We start from the raw sequence: 21,302 nt of genomic DNA, 5'->3' as shown, positions 1-21,302 counted from the left end.
AATATATTTATATGTTTGTACATTTGAAAGGTAGAAGTGTACCACACTGACACGTTATTTGTAACCATACTAAGGGGTATATTCACAAGAACATGTGCTAAACATGACCAAAAAATGCTACTGCAACTTTACACATCGCAGCCTATCACAGAAAATAACCCTGTGTCATCATGGAATTCACAACAAGGCGGTACCATGCAATAGTCTGCCGAAACCATGGCCAATGTCCACGATACAACCACCTAGACGGAGATAAAAACACAACCCTCAAAGCGAAAAAACATGCGATGGGCCAAAGCGCTATGAAGAAATCAGCGACAAGCAGTGCCAGGCCTGCAATACACACATGGCAGGTGGTAAATAACACTATAAAAGTAGAAAAAACACTCAAACACAAACTGACCAACACCCAAGCACCATGGAGGCTGCCGGAGCAGGTGCAGAGGACGAGTGCAACCCACCAAGCAGCCCAGATGACCAGCCTGGGACCTCAGGGACAGGGAAGGGCAAGGACAAGAAGAAGACGAAGACGAAGTTCAGTCCACAGAAAAATAGGTTTCTGATAACAGAGGTGATGGAACACCATCAACAACTGTTCGTCACCTCCACTGTGTCATTGGGCATCAAAAATGGGATATGGAGAGACATCGTGGACAAGGTGAATGCCGTCAGAGAGCACAAGAGGTCAATGGACGAGGCCAAAAGGAGATGGATTGACAGCAAGCACAAGACAAAGGAGAAACTCGCTGCCAACCAGAAGGCAGCAATCCAGGCTGGAGGTGGGAGCACAGCACCACAGCTCATGCTGAATGACATGATGGAGCTGGTGTCAACAGTCATCAGTGTGGAGACTGTGGCCGGAGTCAGGGGAAGGACACTGCTCAACAGGACACAACACAACCGCAACAGGGTGAGTGACCACCAAGTACTGGGGGGAGGGGTAGAGATGGCCACCTTGGCACACCCACAATGACTCTGGCTCATAACCCTAATCTACAGACTGTCACAATGTACAATGCCATGCTGTCTGAATGTCAACATGTACCATGCGGCTACATACATGTGGACATATTGTAATACACCATCTCCCCTTCACATTGCAAAGGCACAATCAACACCTCCTGCACAGCAGTCCCAACCACTCTTCACTGATGATGGAGAGGACACCCCCAGCATCAACACATCATCCGCAACTCACCTCCAGCATCAGGGCAGCCCAGCTGCATCACGGAGACCCCACCAACTCCCAAACCACCGAGCAGGAGGCACCCACAGCTCCGGCAGTTTCCCAAGACCCCCAGGAACAAACCATGGCCTTCCAATGTTGTGTGCTGGAGGGCCAGAGGGAGGCTGCTGAGCAGGTGAGGGTGGGGTTTGACCTAATGGCTACCAAACTGGACGCCATCCATGGGTGTCTAGGTCCCATCAAGGACCGGCTCCAGTCCCTAATGGACACCCACATCCCGCTCCATGGTCTCCAACGAGCCCTGACTGACATCGCTGGAGTCATGACGCCGAGAGATGAACACCTGTCCGCTCAGACTGCCTCCAGCGGTTCAAGCCGTGAGCTGGCCCACTTGTGGCGGCTCATGGAGAACATGGTGCGGATGGAGGCAGAAAGGATGGCAGCCACCACTGCACATCAGCGAAATGTGGCTGGGATCTACCATGTCCGGCAGATCCTCATCATGGCATTCCTGCTACAAGGCGTGGCGCTGATGAATGCTGCTGCCCCCACACTGTTCACATCTCCCCCCCTGGTGTTTCAGTGCCTGGCAGGAGTATCTACTCCGGCACCTGATGTGTCACTGCCACACAGTGTGGCCGACAATCCTCCTCCAGCCCCTGATGTGTCAGTGGCACACTGTGCCGCAGCCGGTACTGCAACACCCACAGGTGGGGCAGAGCACACATATGATGACATGGATGGGATTGTGTTCAGAAGAAGGCACTAGCATTTATTTTTGCCAACTGGCCTGTTTCTGCTTGGTGCCGCACATGGCCCCATGACCTTCCACTGACCCACGATACACTCCGCTGCACTCACCTTGGACCGCCACAGGGACTTCCATATCCTGTTTGATAACCAATGGCACAGCAACCAGACAGCGGACTGTACCCATGACCTTCCACTGACCCCCAATACACTCCGCTGCACTCGCCTTGGACCGCCATATGGACTGCCATATCCTGTTTGATAACCAATGGCACGGCAACCAGACAGCGGACTGTACTCTTTCTCTTCCGCAGTATTTTTTATCCCCGGATGGACTCTGGCTGGCCTTCCACGGGCCCATATTTTGTAGTGTGCTTGGCGTGACACTGTACCACTCCAGCTGCAAAACTCCACTGGATGTGCAATAAACATCCAGTAACGCACTGCTATGTAATGTCTTTCATCATTCATGTATGAATATTTTGATGAATGTGAGGACAGTGATTTCCCTTAAGTCAATGATGCTCATCTGGTGGGATGCCAGTCACAGTGTTCTACATTTCCTATTGTGTTCCGGGTGCCGTGGACACTACAACAGGGAAACACGCATTAGTCACGTCCTGGTCCAGACATGGACTGAACCACGCCCAAAGTCCAAGTCATTGCTGCAAGCCCTGCACTGGTGTGGCATATGCCAGGCCAGACCGCTACGTTTACGCTCCAAGGGGGGTCCCACATAGATGCCTGTTGCAGGCGTACTCGCTGGTGGTGTACAGGTCTCTGGTCTAGTTGTCAGCATGTCATGGCCACTCCCTGAGGGCAGGTTTACACACACACCACACCCATCCGGCAGAGGCATCACAAGCCATGTGGTCCCGCGAATATAAGGGGTTGACAACATCACATTCCCCTTTGCCGGTGGTGACTGGATGATGGATGCTCCACGGTCTCAATCATAAAAGCCCCATGAGCTGTTGCGCACAGGGTTAGTGGCATCCAAAGCATTGCGGCTGTCACGGGCCTAACACCACATGGCGCTGACTGGCGTTGCACAGGGTTAGTGGCACCCAAAGCCTTGCGGCCGTCACAGGCCTACCACCATGTGGCGCTGACTGGCGTTGCACAGGGTTAGTGGCTCCGAAATAGCTGAGCGGGTGTGCAGCCTGCGTTGATGTCGTGTACACTGATATGGTCTCCACCATTGCTGACTCAGGATTCAGCGTCATGTGTGGAACCTGCTGGGCCACGGGGGTGGCCAGCATGATGTGGACCATGCCATGGTGGCGGGACAGGGGCAGTTCGTTGTGAAAGTGGTGTTGTGGTTTTTTCACGTGTTTTTGCACAGAAATGCCTACTCTGCATCTCAATAGGGTTAGTTGGTGGTGTCCACCGAGGAGATAAATGTTTGCGCAGTTATTGCGGAAATACTGGCATTGTCTGCAGTTTGCACCAGCTTGTGAATGGGATTGTAAAAATCGATCTCCACTTTTGTTGCGTTAAGGTGGAGATAAATCAGAGATAAGTCCTTGTGAATATCCCCCTAAAGGATTTCAAGTGCATCAGAGTTATACTCGAATCACAACGTCTTTATGTTCTCTATGAATGTATGTTTAATAATCATATATATATTATGTTATATTAGCTCAATTTAATGTAAGCCTGACTGCATATTTGACATCTCTTGACTTGCTGAATCTATTGTTCATGAGAGAATTCCTCAAAATAACAATAATGTGAAACAGTGTTTTCTTTACTGTGTTCTCATGTACTGTTCGAGAAACTTAGCTACTTTTTTTGTACAATCCTGATCAGCTGCGTGGAAAACTGTCCTCTTGAACTCGCTTGTGTGCTTTTGCTAAAGGAGCACTGTTTAGCTGTGTCACATATTGGATTGCTTAAGGACTGCATATTTGTCCCACCTATTTCTCTACATGTTGTGTCTTCTTTATGTCACCTAACATTCACCCTATACGAACTGACCAATGAACTGAGAGGTTTGATCAGATGAGGTGACACCAAGAGGGGTCATCCCTTGAACTGTAAGAATATAATATTGTCCGATTGAAATGACAATTCCTGGATTGCTGAGTTGAGTGGCTAGCTGGCTGGCTGGCAGACTGACTGACTGATACACAAGCACGCTGATGGTGAAGGATGAGTTGCTGGTTATCCTGTCGCAGAGACTTTGCTAAACTTCCTTGGCAATCTTGACTTTCCCAATGAGGACTCATCTGGCTTACCTTTCAAACTGATGCATACACCATATGCACATAGTGGTCTCTTCCTTCTTGGGAGACTGCTTGAACTGGCATGTTTCTTGTCCCTTCTGGACTCTTAAGCTTTGGTATCTTATCAGAGCTTTACAAAATATTTGTATAACTTACAACAAATTTATTGATGCACTTCTTTTACCTTAACTTTTGAGAAACTACACTAAAATCTCCATATTGACTCAGCTATCATCAATATTTTTATTGAAGTGAATGTCCATACTTGATTTGGGCTCATCAATGATCCATAGAGATCATATTAGAGAGCTCTGGGAGCATCTAATACGAATGCTATCATTCGGTATAGCTTTAACTGAGCTCTTAGTGAATATGATTCTGGCTCACCTGCATTTCTTTAGGAGATTTGGATTTGCTGCTGATAATCCTTTATCTTTACCGAATTGTTTAGAGAGTCATTTACATGAGTTTAATTTCTAGTATGTAACTCAGATGATCTAATTCCTGTTCCTCAATGGGTGACTGTTGGGACCGTTTATTTCTGAAACCTTTCAGCACAAAAAAAGGTCCATCGGAAGACCAAGAGAGTGGTATAACATATAAATCAGGAGAAGAAAGAACTTTTCCATGAGTCCAAAAATGCTACACCAGAGGCTATGAGGGCTGTCCGCTCAGATTATTTACTGGCAATCCCAAATATTAAGTGGGTACTAACACACCAGTTTTTCACACTTTATTAGAACCATTTTACATGGATGTTATAAACAATCCCAAATGATAGAAACACACCACCCTAGATTTTGGAGTAGAGATGATTGGAGAGCCCTGGATGTACCTACTGTACAAGTGTGTTTCCATTCTCACCCACTAAGACGTTTCGGCTCAGGCCTTGCAAAAGGGAGTGGGACTTTAATGCCGGTATAGCCCAGCTACTGAGGGCTATAAGGCTATTAGAACATGCTGCCACTAGAGGGTCAAAAGTTCTAGCAAATAAAACAAAGGCCTCACAGAGCCCAAGAGATTTGAAATCCCCTTGGGCTTTGTGAGGCCTTTGTTCACACAAACAGATGTGTACAACAGCATTGGAATGTTGGAGCTCCGGGCTTATACCAGTTATTAGAAGCCCGAAGCACTTCATTGTCTTCAATGAAGCTCCCAAAATTCCAATGTTCTAATATGAATTCTATGATGACAAGAAATGTTTCCTCTCTCTGTCCTAGTGAGTGATTTTTCTTCCTGCGTTACACCAAGGGTAATTTTAATCTTTCACTTTTCTTTAAGCTTACTACGTTTATGTATTCACAAACAACGTGCAGAGTTTTACAACTCTGCAATACCTATATTTATGTCTGCGTAGTTCTCCGCACCTGGAAACTCTGCAATTGGTGGAGAGTGCCGCACACATAAGTATAGGGATTGCAGAGTCTTACAACTTCACACAAGTGGCCCGATTCACTAAGGTAAACCTAGACATTTGGTCTAAGTTTAGAAGGGAGGATCTTTGAACATGAGAATTAATCAGTCAAAAGTACTTTTGCAGCTGTTTTTGAAACTGTAAATAAGGCCCTTTTTAAAATTCATATTTCACATGGTCTTGGGTGTCAAAGCTCTACAGTATAATGTGCACTCAACCTGCCCAATACCACGACAGACCAATCATCTATTGTGTGTCCTGATTGGTGTTTCTGTTTTTATTGCTTATAATGTCTCTGCTCATTTAGTTCTTCTTTCACCTTCGGTGCCACCTCACTAACATACTATCCTTTTTAATTATTTTTCTTCTGAACAAATGCAAACCAATGCTTGCTTTGCAGTTGTAGTTTCAATGAACGTGCATTTTTGTGTTCCTTGTGGTTGTTAAAATATGAAGCATTGCGTAGTAGGTATATAACATTTATGATCCGTTTCTGCTCCAAATGGGATTTGCATCAGAAGTGAAGTGTACGTTCAAGAATCTTGGTGTACTTGTCAGTAATCACATAAGATTTCTTGAAAATATTTTCTATCTTGCAATTGTTGGTTGCAGTTTCGTATCACTCCAGTTAAGTTGCATCATCACTGAATGTACCACCCCTTTCCTCTCATTCCCTTTTTATGTTTTCTCAGTATAGTAGCAGGCACACTAGTAATATATGATGCATAATCACATTACTGTTCATTTTTTTTAAACAAGTAATCTTTCAGGAAGCATGAATAACAAATTAAATCAAATAAATCTGGGCAGAGACCACCAACCTGCCATCAGCAGAGTGTATGGCCACTGCTACCCTTGCAGGGGATGGTCAGCCCTGGTATAACTTTCTTCAGATCATCCGTTAGTGTGGTGGTTGCACAGAAGGCAGACCGATTTTCCAAGTGGGCACCAAGTAGTTTTGGCCCCACTCAACCGTTTCTCTTTTTGGAAATGGTCTCCCAAACAGGGGATTGATTTTGAAACCCCCAAAAAGAATGGCATGGAATTTATTCCTGTCAATTGGTCCCAATTTGTTATTTCCTTGTCTGACACCACCATGCTGGCATGTGGTCCCTAGTAGGGGCTTCTAGTGATGGTGATCCTGTTCTAGTACAAAGAAGGGAACATATGCTAATGACACTGCAGGACAAACCCTTGGAGAAAAGGTCAGATAGAAAGTTCATTAACAAAAAAGGAGAAGGGTAAGCCGAAAGATTTCCCTGGCCAACATGTAGGCATATTAGTTCCTGGTGCCAAAGTTCCATTCACTGCTTCAGCAGCAAGCTGCAGAAGATCTCTTAATCTGGAAGGATCCTAATATTCCAATCATTAGGTTAAAGCTGTCCCAGAGAGCATGAGGGAGACAAGAGTCAATGAACAGAAGATAAATGATATTCATTATCTGTTATAAAAGAGATTGAAACCAGACCTGGGAGATCCATGACAAGGTAATCAGAGACCAGAATCTTCGTACATATACAAGTTCCCACTCTCAAGGAGTGAGGCAAATCTAACATAGTGAATTCACTGGGTACCTACCCTCTGTCTAAAATCAAATGCATTCTTATCGTTCTAAAATGAATGTGAGTTCATAGTTCCCAATACAGATCCTTCAATAATAGTCACCCTTGATAATTACCAGTTTTTTTATCCACCTAAGCCACCATAAAAATGACAATTTGCACTATCTGCGTGTATTTTAATACCCTCAAAAACACCATTAAGTAGAAGAGAGGAGCGAAAGGTTGAGACTGGCACCGAATAGATAAAGACTAAGAGGGACATGCTAATGTTCCTTTTTTTGCATACAAAAGCATAGGCGTAACAAACATTGGCAAGGCATTGTATCGAAAGTCACTGTGTTTGTTTAGTTTTGCTTCGTAGAAAATTGCATCTACATAGCATGTTTCTTTTTCACATTGAACTTCTTTCAGCAAGCGCATATTATTGTATAGAGCCGCTGCATATTTTGTACATATTGAATGGTCGACTTTTAATGATCTGTAGAAACCTTGTTAGAAATACTGACACAATTTAGCACTGTTAATTAAGGTTCCTGTTTTCACTGGGACACAACGCACAATTGTCTACATTTTTGTTCCTTCTTGACATCCTATATATTGTTTTCTCTGTTTTTTCTATATTATGAAATCAAATGTGATATATTCAATCATTGGTATTGGTAGTTCTTCACCTCCTGACAACACAGTAACCCTTCGTATTGCTATTACGCAAAATACTGTTATTAAAAGTTATAATATTAGGTCACAGGAACCATTGTTTCTTTAAGCACAGATATACTTAAAAGCATCCTGGTAATAAAAATATTTTCCAGTTTTAACAAAGGTGATGGAAATTGCTTTCTTCGATCTTTCTATAATTTACAAAAGAGATTAAAGTGCATTGTCGTGTGACTAGATGAACCGTCAAATGGGCATTTAGGAACTGTCCACGCCCAAGCCCCCATTCTTAGAAAAGCAACCGTAAAGTGCAAAGTCCCTAGGCATAATCTAGTGAGGTAAAATCTGTGTTGTGTATTTTGCACAATTCATAAATAATGTTGTAATCCATCCTGTACCGGGACTAAACAATAGCTATGGACCTGTCAATCTCTCTCTTTTCTCTTCAGATGGCTTTTAATTCTTTCTTTCCGTAAGCCAGCTGCTAGCATGGTCCTCAACTCAAAGACTCTTGTCCAGCATTTTCAGGTGGCTATCAATATAAGCCACACTTATTTAATAAGTGAAGCACACCTCCTTAAATGAAATATTTATTGACTACACTTTTAAGTCTTTTATGGAGCGTGCTACAGTGGGTTATGTGCTGCCTGGACATGACTAAACTGAAACACCCTACTTCAAGTCTATTCAACCTGACCACTGTGCACTTTAACTAATGCCACCGCAAAACTATATATACAATTTTGCAGAGGATTTTAAAACTATGTATTGCTTCATTTCAACCAAAATCATTCACAAAATGGATAAATCATAACTCAATCTAACTGCTGTTGCAAACAGCAGTTACTGTCAGCTTGTAGGCGATATCGAGCGGTTTGGGGCCTGCTTTGCATGTCAGTGATATTTCTCGCTAATGTCATGCAAATTGGGCTTACCCAACATGTTAGCGACTGAAAACAGTTGCTAACATCGCTATCGCCCATTAGCAAGGCAGGCGTACCGGCGTAGCGATGGAAATATTTGTGCTAAGCGCGAATATTTCCAAATACTAACACTTGCCCAGACCAGTTCTTAGCCATGTCATCCAATGGGAGGTGGATAACATGGCTAAGAGCATTTCGTCGCTAATGCGTGAATATCGCTGTATTCTCAGCTAAATTCACGCATATCGCCGCTATCGCCAGGTATTTTTATCACTTTTGAGTTAAACGTTGCTAATAGCACGTTATCTCAGCGATAAAATCTGGCGATGCTTGGGGATAGAAAAATTGTCGCTAAGCCTATTTAGCGATAATTTTCGCTAGTTGTTGGTAATATGCCCCTAAATCCCAACTGCCATTAAACTCTTACTCACTGAAGTATTTAAACTCTCAATGAATGCTGCGAATAAAAAAACATGTCAATTAGTAAAAAGGTTGCTGCAGAAAGAAACGCCACCGTATGAACACAGATGTCAAATCTTATCACTGTGAACGCACCTTATTGCAGCTGAAAAATCCATACACTGTGTAGAAGCGCTGTCTCTTGATACACCAGGAAACCAATTCCAAACTTTTGAAATCAAAAATAATCAATCACGAGACTACCTTTACTGCCTGCCCTTGATAAACTTTCAACCTAACTCAGCGTTATTTTCAGTGCACCGGCGAGTCTCGGGGGATATTTACGAGATCACGCGTTTAAAGCTAAAGTGGAGGTAAGCGTCCAAGCTGAGGTAGGTTAACAGTTTAGCCTCCTAATCTCTCCAAAAATGCATCAAAAAGACTCAAACACCATCTCCTCAAGTCTCACCCTGAAACACTTATCTTTGACCCATACTTTTGCTTTAGTAAGAGAACATTAATCAATGGCCTCATCTTCTACACCAAAAGATCTGCACAATTCCATGCTTCCAATCACCTACACCAGCAAACACCTCATAGTCTTAGACTGTCTCTCCCTCGCCCATCTGCAGGCAGACATCACTATATCTCTCTCTATACATCAACGAAAGCATTCTAATTCAATCATTGATTCACAAACTAGCAATAGGGGAGGAGATCTTGCCTATCCTCAAGAATGCATGAGCAATACAAACTCACATCCCTTCCAAAGTCACCCTAGCTACCCTGGCTAAGCTCTCGCACCACCTTTAATGCCCATGTTTACCCCAACATCACTCAGCCCACACCCATCGCCAGCGCTTGCCACCACACCTTCTCTTCTGCCCTATCCACTCTAGAGTCCTCATTTCCAGCTGGGCTGAGAATCAATTTGTGACTTGCCCACCCAACGTACATGCTCCCCCTGCCCCTATTATGGCAAGCATAGTTTCCCTCAACCCTGGAACCTTTCTCTCCCAAATGCTCTTTCTCCCATCCTCCAAAAGCCCCAGCAAGAATCTCCCAGGTGCTCCCACAGCTCCCGGTGGCAAGAAGTTCTCAATGCCCATTTCTAGATCCCCTAACAATATTAACCTCATGCCGCCCAGATCCCCAACTCAGAACATAATCCCCACCTCTACTCTACCCCCGTTTTCACTCAATCAGTCCCTCATTGAGACCTCCCTGCCCCACAAATACCCCAGGCCTCCAATTATGACTTCTCCTCTCAACTTAGCCTCTCATGTGGCCTCTTCACTCAACCAGGCCTCACCCCCTGTTAGACTTGGATTTTTCAGCAGGTACACCCCCAGACTTTTTGCTTTTTGGTTTGCTGTTTTTTACCTATTTTTCATTGGTTTTAGGAATCTTGGCTTTTTAACACTGCTAATCATGTAAATTGTGTTTATGGATTGGTGTTCTCGCTGATTGGCTTATTTGATTTATTGCTAAGTCCCTAGTAATGTGCACATGTGTGCCCAGGGCCTGTGAATCAAATGCTGCTAGTGGGCCTGCAGCACTTATTGTGCCACCCGCACAAGTCGCCTTTCAAAGGTATCGATAAATTGCCACTGATGTGTCTGTGTGCAGTTTTTACTGCCATATCGACCTGGAAAGTTCATCTTCTAGCCAGGCCCTAACATTCCCTTCTCTTACATGTAAAACACCCCTAAGGTAGGCCAAAGGTACCCCCATGGGCAGGGTGTAGTGCAGGGGTCTCCAACCTTTTCTGTAGTGAGAGCTACTTCTGAGCAATGAAAATCGTCGTGAGCTACTAAAGCCGAAGCATCACGCACATTTTTTCGCTGAACCCCTCCGCACACCAAGTTTCATGGACTTTAAGTTTAATTTCTTTGGAGCCCATACTGTAGTTTGAACAAAATACTTAAAAAGTTTCCTAGAATATACTCTCATGTTTCTAATTTTACTCTAGGGCACATTAAACGCTTAAAAAGGTCTGCTTTATTTCAAGGATTCCATAGTACTCATCCCAGCTCCGATTACTAACACATCACAAGTCACCCTCACATTCAAGCTGTACATGCCATTATGATACTGTCTCTGAAGAGCACTCTCTAGTTGAGCTACAAACAAAGCAGAGAGTGTTGTAAGGGAAAGGAAAACACCTGAATGCTGTTATAAATGAACATAAGCTATGAAGGGCTAAACAATTAAAATGTGATCGCGAGCTACTCAAGGGGCCTCGGCGAGCTACCGGTAGCTCGCGATCGACTGGTTGGAGACCCCTGGTGTAGTGTATGTGAAAGGTAGGTCATATACTGTTGTGTGTGACATATCCTGATAGTAAAATACTGTGTATTTTTCTTTTTACTATTGAAAGGCTTAACATGGGAGTCACCTTGCAACATTTTACAAGCTTAACTCCCCACTGAGATAAGATAGAGAAATGGAGTTTAGTATGCCTGAACTCAGAAATTACAAATGCATCTTTTAGTAAAGATGATTTTTATGTTGTTTGTTTGAAAATGCCACTTTTAGAAAAAGAGCATTTTCAAACATCCTGTGTGCCTCTGCTTTTTGTGTATTCCCTGCCTGGGTTTACAGTGACAGAAGCAGGGGATGTACATGCACATTAGACAGACACAAGGCGGTGTTGAGGTGGGTCCTGCCTTTCCTGGGTGACTCATAGCCAGGCTGAATATGCCTGGCAGCATTTAGAGTAGTAGGGTGAGTTGTCACTTGCACCTGAATCTACTGTGGCTGCCTTCCACAAAGCTGTCTCCACTTCCTGGCGTGAACCTGGCCTGAGCTAAGCTCAACTGGTTTTTGTGTGCCAGAGGAACTTTGTACCAACTTCAAAGGAAAATGTGGCATAAATATAGGGGCCCTGACCCAGGAACTTTAAATTGCTACTGGACTAAGGAATCTGCCAGGAAGAAGAGCTGGAAGAGCTGTGAGTAGAGACTACCACTTTTTGTGGTATCTCGTATTCTGTGCCATACATCCTTCCCATTTCCCTGCTTTGCTGCTCATCCAGAATGAATGTGTTGTGAGTGGATGTGTTGTGGAATGCTGGTGTATGTGATGCAATGGAATGCTTGGGATGCCTGGTGAGATGAGTGTCAGTTGGAAGTGAGGGGCTGAGCAGCAAGGGAGCTGCTCCTGGTGGGGCTCACTGATTGACTTACTTTACCATTACCATCTATATCTTCATCAAGAAATCATCTTCATGTTTTCTACACCTTGGCATCTAATGGACTTATTTACATTATAACATTTGGCGATGTTTTAAAGAACCTACCTGTGTCTTCTGAAGGACTCCTGACATTTTAAACCTGAACTAACTCTAAGGTAATGATCTATTTAATTTACAACTTCTTCTACATTCCTAATAGCATACTGGCATCCCTGAGAGCCCCACCAGTGACCACTTCACCGGTCGCCCCCTTTCCAAACATGCCAGTCACTGCTGCACTTCATTTCTCTGCCTGCTGTTGTCTGCTAACTCCCTGTTTCCTGCTACCTGCCTGCCTTTAAGCTTGAAATTTTCATGTCACCCTAATTTATTTTTCATGATTTGGAGGAGCGAGCTGAGTGCGATTTTGTTATCTGGCAGATCGTGCAGTCCAGCATGAAAGAATCCTTTTTTTAATCTGCACGTCTGCCACAGCGCATTTCCAAGCCTTGTGCACTCGTGTTTCTGATTTACAATAAACACTGCCCTTCTTCATGCTTCAGCGTTCTTCCTAACAGTTTAAACCAAGTCATCATTTAAAAAAAAACTGTCAGCAAAGCATGAAGGAAAGTCATGATTATTCGGCATTCTTTATGTATTTCTATTTCTTGGCTTGGGACTTGGATACAAATTCAGTTTAACTGTCGTCCCTCTTTGAAAATGCTGGCACGAGCTCTTCGAGTGTGCACCCTTACCTGTCAGTCTCGGAGCTCCGTGATGCTTTCCATGACGTTCTTCGACATTCTCCTGCCTACTGCTCATCTGGGATGTTTTTTTGGTGCATAGGCGCACCGAGAGCCACCCCGCACCACGTAAAAGGCCTGCCGCCATTTTGAGGTTGACTGTCACTTCATCTGTCAATACAGCCGGAGCCTCTATTCAAGTTTTCACAACGTCGTGGAACAGTTGGGCAGTTTTTGGTGTTGTTTGGAACAGCATTTGTGCTACAAATTTAAAAGCGGTAATGTGTTTATTCCTTTATTTTACTAAAAGCATCCAACTTTTGACCTTCAAGGAGTTTTTGCAACGGCAGCAATATATATTCTGGGACTTTACGAAATCAGTTCTTCACAAGACTTTTTCGGAAGTTCACATAATTTCTTCAGTGTTACAAGAGCTTCATTGAATCTTCATTTCCCAACTATTTTATGTGGTGTTTCATCTCTTCCTCTTCCTGCTCCTTTCCTGGATTTCGGGTGAGAAATCGCTCACCGGAGTGAATCATCACCTTTTTTTTTATTGTTATTTGAATGTGTGATGCTTGTTATGCAGTACAATGATTTACTACTACTGCTTATCTCCTTTAATATTTTTCAACCATATTGCTTTCTTAATGTTTTGCGACTTTCTCTATGATTGAAGTTTATTCTATAGTCTTTTTAGACTATTTGACTCTACATGTCACCTGATTTTGCTGCATGTTCTTGAATAATGTATGTTTTCAAATTTTATTAAGGGTTGTGTTCCTACTTGTGTTTGATATTATATAGTCTGCTAGACTATGTGACTCTCCATGTCACCTACTTTATATGATTTGTAATTTACTATAATGATTATAGTCTTTGTGACTATGTAACTTCACTGTCACCTTCTTTTTTATTATTATTATGATGATGATTATAGTCTTTATGACTGTCACCTTCTTTACGTTATTACTATGATTATAGTCTTTTTGGACTATGTGACTTTATGCGTCACATATTTTACATGATAAATGTTTTTACTTCATGTTTCAAGCCTAGTTACATTAAGGTTATTCATTGAGGTATCATGAATAATAACTTCCACCTTTTGCAATTTATTTTGCGTGGAGTTTCTCACTTTGGTTACCTATATGATGCTTATGTTTCAATTTTTAAATTTGGTTTTGCTAGCAGATTTTTCTTTAGGGTACCTTCTCTATTTTCCTGGTGTTATTTTGTAAATTTATAGCATTAGCTATGTGACTTTGCATCTTTCTAATGATTTACTGGCGCATTAGTCCCTTATTTCTTAGTTTCCATGCTTGGGAATATATCTCTTGTTCAGGTATGTGATGTTATGGCTCTTTAGCCATGTGACTTTTGTGCACTTTCTGTGTGCGTTCAATTGTCACCTTTTGTGTTTACTAATTATCTTTCTTTCTTTTCATACTTTTCATGATGTTGCACTGTGATTTTATTCATGGCGTTCGCTGATTATTCCTTTACTTGCTGGTCTGGCCAACTGGTTCGTTCTGGTGTTTTCTGGTTGTTTTGCCCTGTGTTTTTCTTCACTTGTGTTAGTTTACTGTGTTGGTGTGAATTTTGCTTCTTCCCATTATCTTTTTATTTTTTCTATGTTTCACTCAAGCTTTAAACTGCAATTTTATGCTTCTTTTATTGAAACCAGATTTGCATCCTGTTTTTCTTTTGTTTTTCCGAAAAGGGGAAGATGTATGTATTTCGTTATTGATTCATAATTGATATATCCTTTCATTGTCTTCTCTTTTCTTATTGTGATGTTTTACATTATTTCATCCCTTTGCTTTATTGATTGCTTCACTTTACATGCTCATTTCTGTTCTGCTTATGATATTGTCGAGCTGCATGTTTTTCCTCGTTTTCATTGGTAAAGAGGGAAGATGTGTGGCATCTTGTATTCTGTGCCATACATCCTTCCCATTTCCCTGCCTTGCTGCTCAGCCAGAATGAATATGTTGTGAGTGGATGTGTTGTGGAATGCTGGTGTATGTGATGTAATGGAATGCTTTGAATGCCTGGTGAGATGAGTGTCAGTTGGAAGTAAGGGGCTGAGCAGCAAGGGAGCTGTACATGGTGGGGCTCACTGATTGACTGACTTTATCATTACAATCTATATCTTCATCAATAAATCATGTTCATGTTTTCTACACCTCGGCATCTAATGGAATTATTTACATTATAACACTATTCTTTGTGCTTTTCTGGGTTGGCCTGTAGCTGCTGCTTCTGTCTTGGGCAGGGAAAGGATTAGACTGTTCTTTCTGCATTTTAAGTATCTTCAAGGGTTTGATGTAGAGCTTGCCTTCTGTTGGAAGTCTCAGGAAAAACAAAGACTTCAGCATCTTCTGGGTACCGGCTTCTGGAACTGGATGATTCAGCTGCCACAGAGAAAAAAGGCAACCTGACACCATCATGGATGCTGCTGCCGGCCCAGTGACCTGAAGGCACCACAGAGGGAACCGCTGCACTTCGCACTGCAACCCTGGTCTCACTGGCTATGCAGTCCGAATCTGTCACAGAGACGCTGCTTGCACAGTGACTTGTAGGCATCGCAGTCCGCACCACCGGATCTGGTGGCCCAGTGGACTAATGCCAGTACTGCAATCTCATGGTCACAGGTTCCATTCCCGGCGAGTCTACTCAGCCTTTCATCCATCTGAGATCAATAAAATGAGTACTATTGAATTGGGTAACAATAAACATCTGTTATTCAGCGCCAATATGTCTCCGGGTAAACGTGCGCTTTACAAATATATGTTACGTTATATTATGTAATAATACCTCACTTACACTGCCACCCTGGTATCCCCGATGCTGCTGTGACACTGTCACCTACACCGCTGCCTGCACTGGACCTGTGGACACAGTTCGTGGAGAACACGGTGCACCGCCCTGCTGCGCATTGATGATGACACTCCAAGCTGACTTCGATGCTGCTGCTTGCACTGTGGTTTGGGGGAACCGCTGGTAAGTTACACAACGCACCACCCTGTCCCACAACGCAGCCTTTACCCACCTACGCCAACACCATTGACTCCAGTTCATCAACTGATTCTGCTTGCTGCACCATGACCTGTGGGCCCCACATACCACATTACCCCTTCTCACACTGTAGACTTGGGCTTACCAACGACAGTGCTTCAGCAATGACAACAATGCTATTGCGACTGTGATCTGTTAGCACCCCAATGAATACCGTCTCACTTCGCACCACAGCCCTAGTCTCACTGACACCACTGGATGACTGTCACTGAGCTGCTGCCTGCACTGTGTTTAACTCAGACACAGCTCACACATTGTTTGCCTAACTCTGAGACACGGCCTAATGCCAGCAGAAACATGACCTCCTTCAAGAAATGGCTATTTCTTTAGGCAGATGATAACATTTCTGAAATCTATCGCCATGTGATGAAAGCACACCGCAACCACAGGTCCCAGACTGGACCCACTGAGAAATAGAACTTGGTTGAGCCCTTACTGACAGAAAATGGGAAGACATATTTTTTAGGGTGCACCACAAAGCACACAATACAGGGCACACTGAAACAGCATACAAAATTAGCTTGTACTGATCGCAACGCTTCGCTTCACACTGCAGCTAAGACGCCTGCTGACACCAGCGCTCTTGATGTCAAAATGACGGAGTTCGACCTGCAACGCATGTGACTTCAAGGGCCCAAAGACTCCTGCACCGACTTCCGGGACCAACGCCTGCCGATACCGCTCCTCGGGAGCTTACCGCAAGGTCTGACACCCTGCATCTCCAAAGGTACTATTTTACAGGTCTCCCCAACACCGTAGCCGGCCTTCGACATCGGGACCGTCTGGAACTGTTGGATTTGTTGGTTCACAATACTGTCATGGTACGGGATGGAGCTATCGACTTCAAGGAACTATATATAAAGAATGTTTTTAGTTTCATTTGTATTTTGGTCACTGTATGTTGGATTTTTATCATTTTGGTCGTGTTTTGCACAGATAAATAATGGATATTTTTCTAAAACTGGGGTGGTGTCATTTTAGGATCACATCTCTTTTTATTGGTAGACCAAATAGCGAAACCATTACACAGAAAGCCACCTACAACCCAAACCGGGCCAACAGCAAAATTTAACTGCATTTGGGTAAACCATACCAAGTCTAACCAGCTATATTGTCACTTTGTAACCATGGTAATACACAGCTTTTTGCCTACAACCCACAATGGGCCTGCTGTGGACAGGGTACACCAGAGTAAGAGACACTGGGGCCTTGTTATCATGTGCAATGAACTTCGTGTTTGATGCTATCTCCAAGCAACCCCGTGTGGCATTCCTGTGTGCACCAGTTCGGTGTGCATGCCAAAGAGTAATGGTAGATCAACAAAAGAAAAAATAGCCCAGATTGAGCAAACATCAACCCCCCACCCGCAAGCCTTTACCCTTCTGACTGGGCAAATCAGTCAATGTTAGGTGTCTATCAAGACTGGTCTTTGTCAAGAGCCATCCATCTCATGCAGCCCCGACTCTTCCAGCGCCGAGGGCAGCAACCTAAGTTTGCACAGATAAGACACAGACTTCAATTCCCTGAATTCTTTGGACATGATGGCAATGAAGGGAGACCAGATTTTCGTATATGATGAAGGGTCAGTGCTGGTCACCATTGACAGCATCTCCATACCCAGCAGGAACCAAAGCCGGTGAAGCCATTGTCTGTGATTGTCTGTGGTCAGGGACTTTTTCTCTGCCCAAATTGGCTAGAAGATGCCTGTGGGCAACGTTTAGGGCCTGTGCAAACTGATGACCTCTAGTGGACTGAAAAGGATATGTGAGTGCGTTAGGGAGCCCCTTTATGGTATGGTGAAGTTAGCCTGGACAGTTTTTATTAGTCTCCTCACAAGAACAAGACCTTGGTAGGGAAGGTCTGCATCAACCCACTAAAAGTCAAACCAGGATTGTAATGTTTGTTCCATGCTAGGGTTAGCGGTAAGATTTAAAATCTGCAATTTATGTGATTTGACCCTGAAGCCCGGCGTCTTACCAAATTCGTTCAGCTCCGAGACAATGACTGGGAGCAAGGACAGGGGTATGGTGATAAAGAAGATGATATCATCAGCATATAGACTGATCAGAAACTGATCTGCCCCAAACTGAATGCCCGCTACCTACAGGCTATCCCTCAACCTCTGCGCAAAGAGCTCCATGTACAAGGCAAAGAGAAGCAGAGAGATCGAGTAACCCTGCTGTCTGCCTCACTCTATGGCAAACCTGCAGGAACTCACCCCTTTGACCCGCAACCACCGCGCTTGGGGTGCTATAAATGCTTTGAATCCACTCCTCAAACCGTCTGCCTACTCCAAAGAGCTTTGAAGACTTGAAAATAGATAAAGCCAGTACACTTGGGTAAATGCCTATTCAGTGTCAAAAGCCAGCAGCAAAACCTCTTCCCATGAGCGATCCACCTTGTCAATTAGATGGCAAATGCGCTTGGTATTGTCCCCACATTGGTGGGAGGGGATAAACCCCGCCTGATCCAGGTCTATGAGACCAGACATCAAAGAATTAAGACGTGGGCTAGGACTCCAGCGAACAATTTCGTATCCACATTAAGAAGGGAGATGGGACAAAATGACCAGCTTTGCTTAGCGTCTTTCCCTGGTTTAGGTATTACTGAGATTGGGGCCTGTAGCATCGACTCCGTTAATGTGTCCGTATTGGCAAAATGATTAAAGAGGCAAGTCAGAAACAGGGCCTGCTCCGAGCAGAACGTCTTATAGAAGGTCAGACTGAACCCATCCAGGCCTGCCGATTTCATTGGCTTCAGCCTAGCAATTACTTATATGACCTCTTCTACTCGAATAGGTTGGTTAAGTGCCTCTGTTTCTGCAGGTGGGAGGGGTGTGACCACCGCAAAAAGGGTGTATGTAACGGTGTCTGCTACCACTGTGGGGTCAATCACGTACAGCTCAGCGTAAAATGCCTGGAACTCCGCTGCTATGCTGGAGGCGTCTGTCACCTCAGGACCAGAGCGCAGTTGTATGGGCTTAACCGCATTAGCATATTGCTTGCTGCTCAGGCGATGGGCAAACATCCATCACCGCTTGTTGACCCCACATAAAATGTATACTTGAGGCATTGCATTGCATTGCATATTCGGGCCTGTCATGGTCAATTTGTTTGAGTTGAAACCTTTCTTGTTCCAAGTCTACGCCAAACTTGCGGGCACTAGTACGCTTATGTATGGATTCCAAATCCCAAACTGATTTCTCCAGTTCCTGCTGCTTAGTCTTCTGTATTTTATTGTCGTGGGCTGCCTTGGCGATGAATGCTCCCTGGGCAACCAATTTTAAAGCTTCCCACACAGAAGAGAGAGACACTTCATCGGTGTCATTTAGAGTCAAGTAGTCACATATCGGCTTCCTGATTGCTAGGACTGTGTCAGGGGAGTGTACCCACATCTTACCCAGTTGCCAAGGTGATGTTTGGGTGGGGGGGAGGAAGTGCGCAGTGTAAGCGTGATGGGAGCCTGGTCAGATAGAGATCGGAGTTCGATGAGAGAGGGAGTTACCTGGTCCCCTACAGAGGGGGGAGGCAAAAAGTGGTCCAAGTGGGCATAAGTCTTATGCGCTGAAAAGTAAAAAGTGTAACCTCATTCAATGGGCTGTTGGGAGTGCCAAATGTCATTCAAACTGCAGTCAGCGAGCCAAGTCAAACCCTTGCGAGAAAGCGCCCCAGATTGCCCAGTTCCCTCCCCTGAACAGTTCTGTTCTGCATCCATTACTATATTAAAATCTCCTCCCATCCAAATTGCTGAGTCTGGGGAATTAAGTACTTTTACTAGGGAATCAGTTATAAAGTCCTCTTGTCTCTCATTAGGGGCATACAGTGAATCAACTGTGAAGTGGAGTGCACCAAACTGGACCAAAGGGCTAGTATGCGGCCTTTGATCTCGAGGAATGTTCTCATGACCACCGCGCAGAAGCACTTGGAGAAAAGAAAAGCCAGACCCCCTTTTTTCCCTTTCGCTGAAGATCAGAATTGTTGAAGGAATCTCTTGGTGTGCATTCTATGTGTCTTGAGAAAGCAGGTGTGTTTCCTGGAGGAGGCATGTGCCACTCTGAGTGTTCTAGTGGGGAGAAAACCGCCAAATTCTTAATGGGATTGTTTAGGTTGAGGCTAAGCACCTTGAGATCCATGGTCTAGAGAAATGTAAAGGAATAGGCAGTAACTCTCACAAGGCTCGCCGGACAGATTGGAGGAAACACAGGAGCCAGGTTGTAGGGGAAAATTCCTAATGGCCCTATGGCATACCACCCTATTCTGGTAAGGCCTGTCGGGAGGCGAACCCCAAACCTAAACAGAAAACTAGAACATTTATAAGAACATTTGAGTCCATCATAACAAGAGGGAGGTGCCAAGGGGAAGTGAGTTTGGCATCCCGCCCTCAAAGAATGATCTCCTCAGCACCTTTGACAGAACCTCAAGAGGGGGGGGTCATCATCTGGATTGCTGTCACCGGAAAGGGAGCGCAAAACCTTGGATCTTTCTTTGGCCAAAGTGGCCCAGTGGGGTGGTGGTGCCCAAGCCATGGACCTTGCCTTGTCCAGCACAAGTCTTTACCACATGCGTTGTCATTTGCCGGGGATCAGTGGGGATTTTTCTCCTTGAGCTCTGGGTTGAGAACCTTGCAAGCCTCCATTAGAGAGTGTAGTTGGTATGTTTTCCTGCCCATTTGGAAGATAAGACAAAATGGATGGCCCCAGGGCGGAACCCTTTTGCTTCTGCTAGGTAGTGGCCGCCAGGTCCGGAAATAGCTGACCCGAAGGGCCCAGGAAATGTAACTTCTGATCCAATCTGGTGGCCTTGAGAATCGCCTTCTCCTCTGTGAAGTTGTGAAAGCAGACCAGGGTGTTAGCAGGTTCACAAGGTGGTGCAGGGGGAGACCGACCCTGTGGCATCGATCTTTCTTGATTCTGCTTGGTGTGGCTTCACCCAAGATACTGCTGAAAAGGGCTTGGACATAACCCTCTAGGTCCAAGCATCCATGCCTGTTTGGACCCTCCGAATGCAGATATTATTTCGTCTAGACCTGTTTTCCAGGTCTTCCACGTATGCCTGTAAGTCAAACTTTGATCCTGTAGGCGGATGATTTCTTGCTGGAGGGCTTCTATTTCAGTGTACTTGGCCAACGAGCCTTGTTCAAGGGCAACACTCTCTCTTCCACCTAAGCATAGCACCACTTACCCCA

This window comes from Lissotriton vulgaris, chromosome 9 (assembly GCF_964263255.1).
Source record: "Lissotriton vulgaris chromosome 9, aLisVul1.2, whole genome shotgun sequence".
NCBI lineage: Eukaryota > Metazoa > Chordata > Amphibia > Caudata > Salamandridae > Lissotriton > Lissotriton vulgaris.
Note: the sequence above shows the minus strand (reverse complement) of the source record.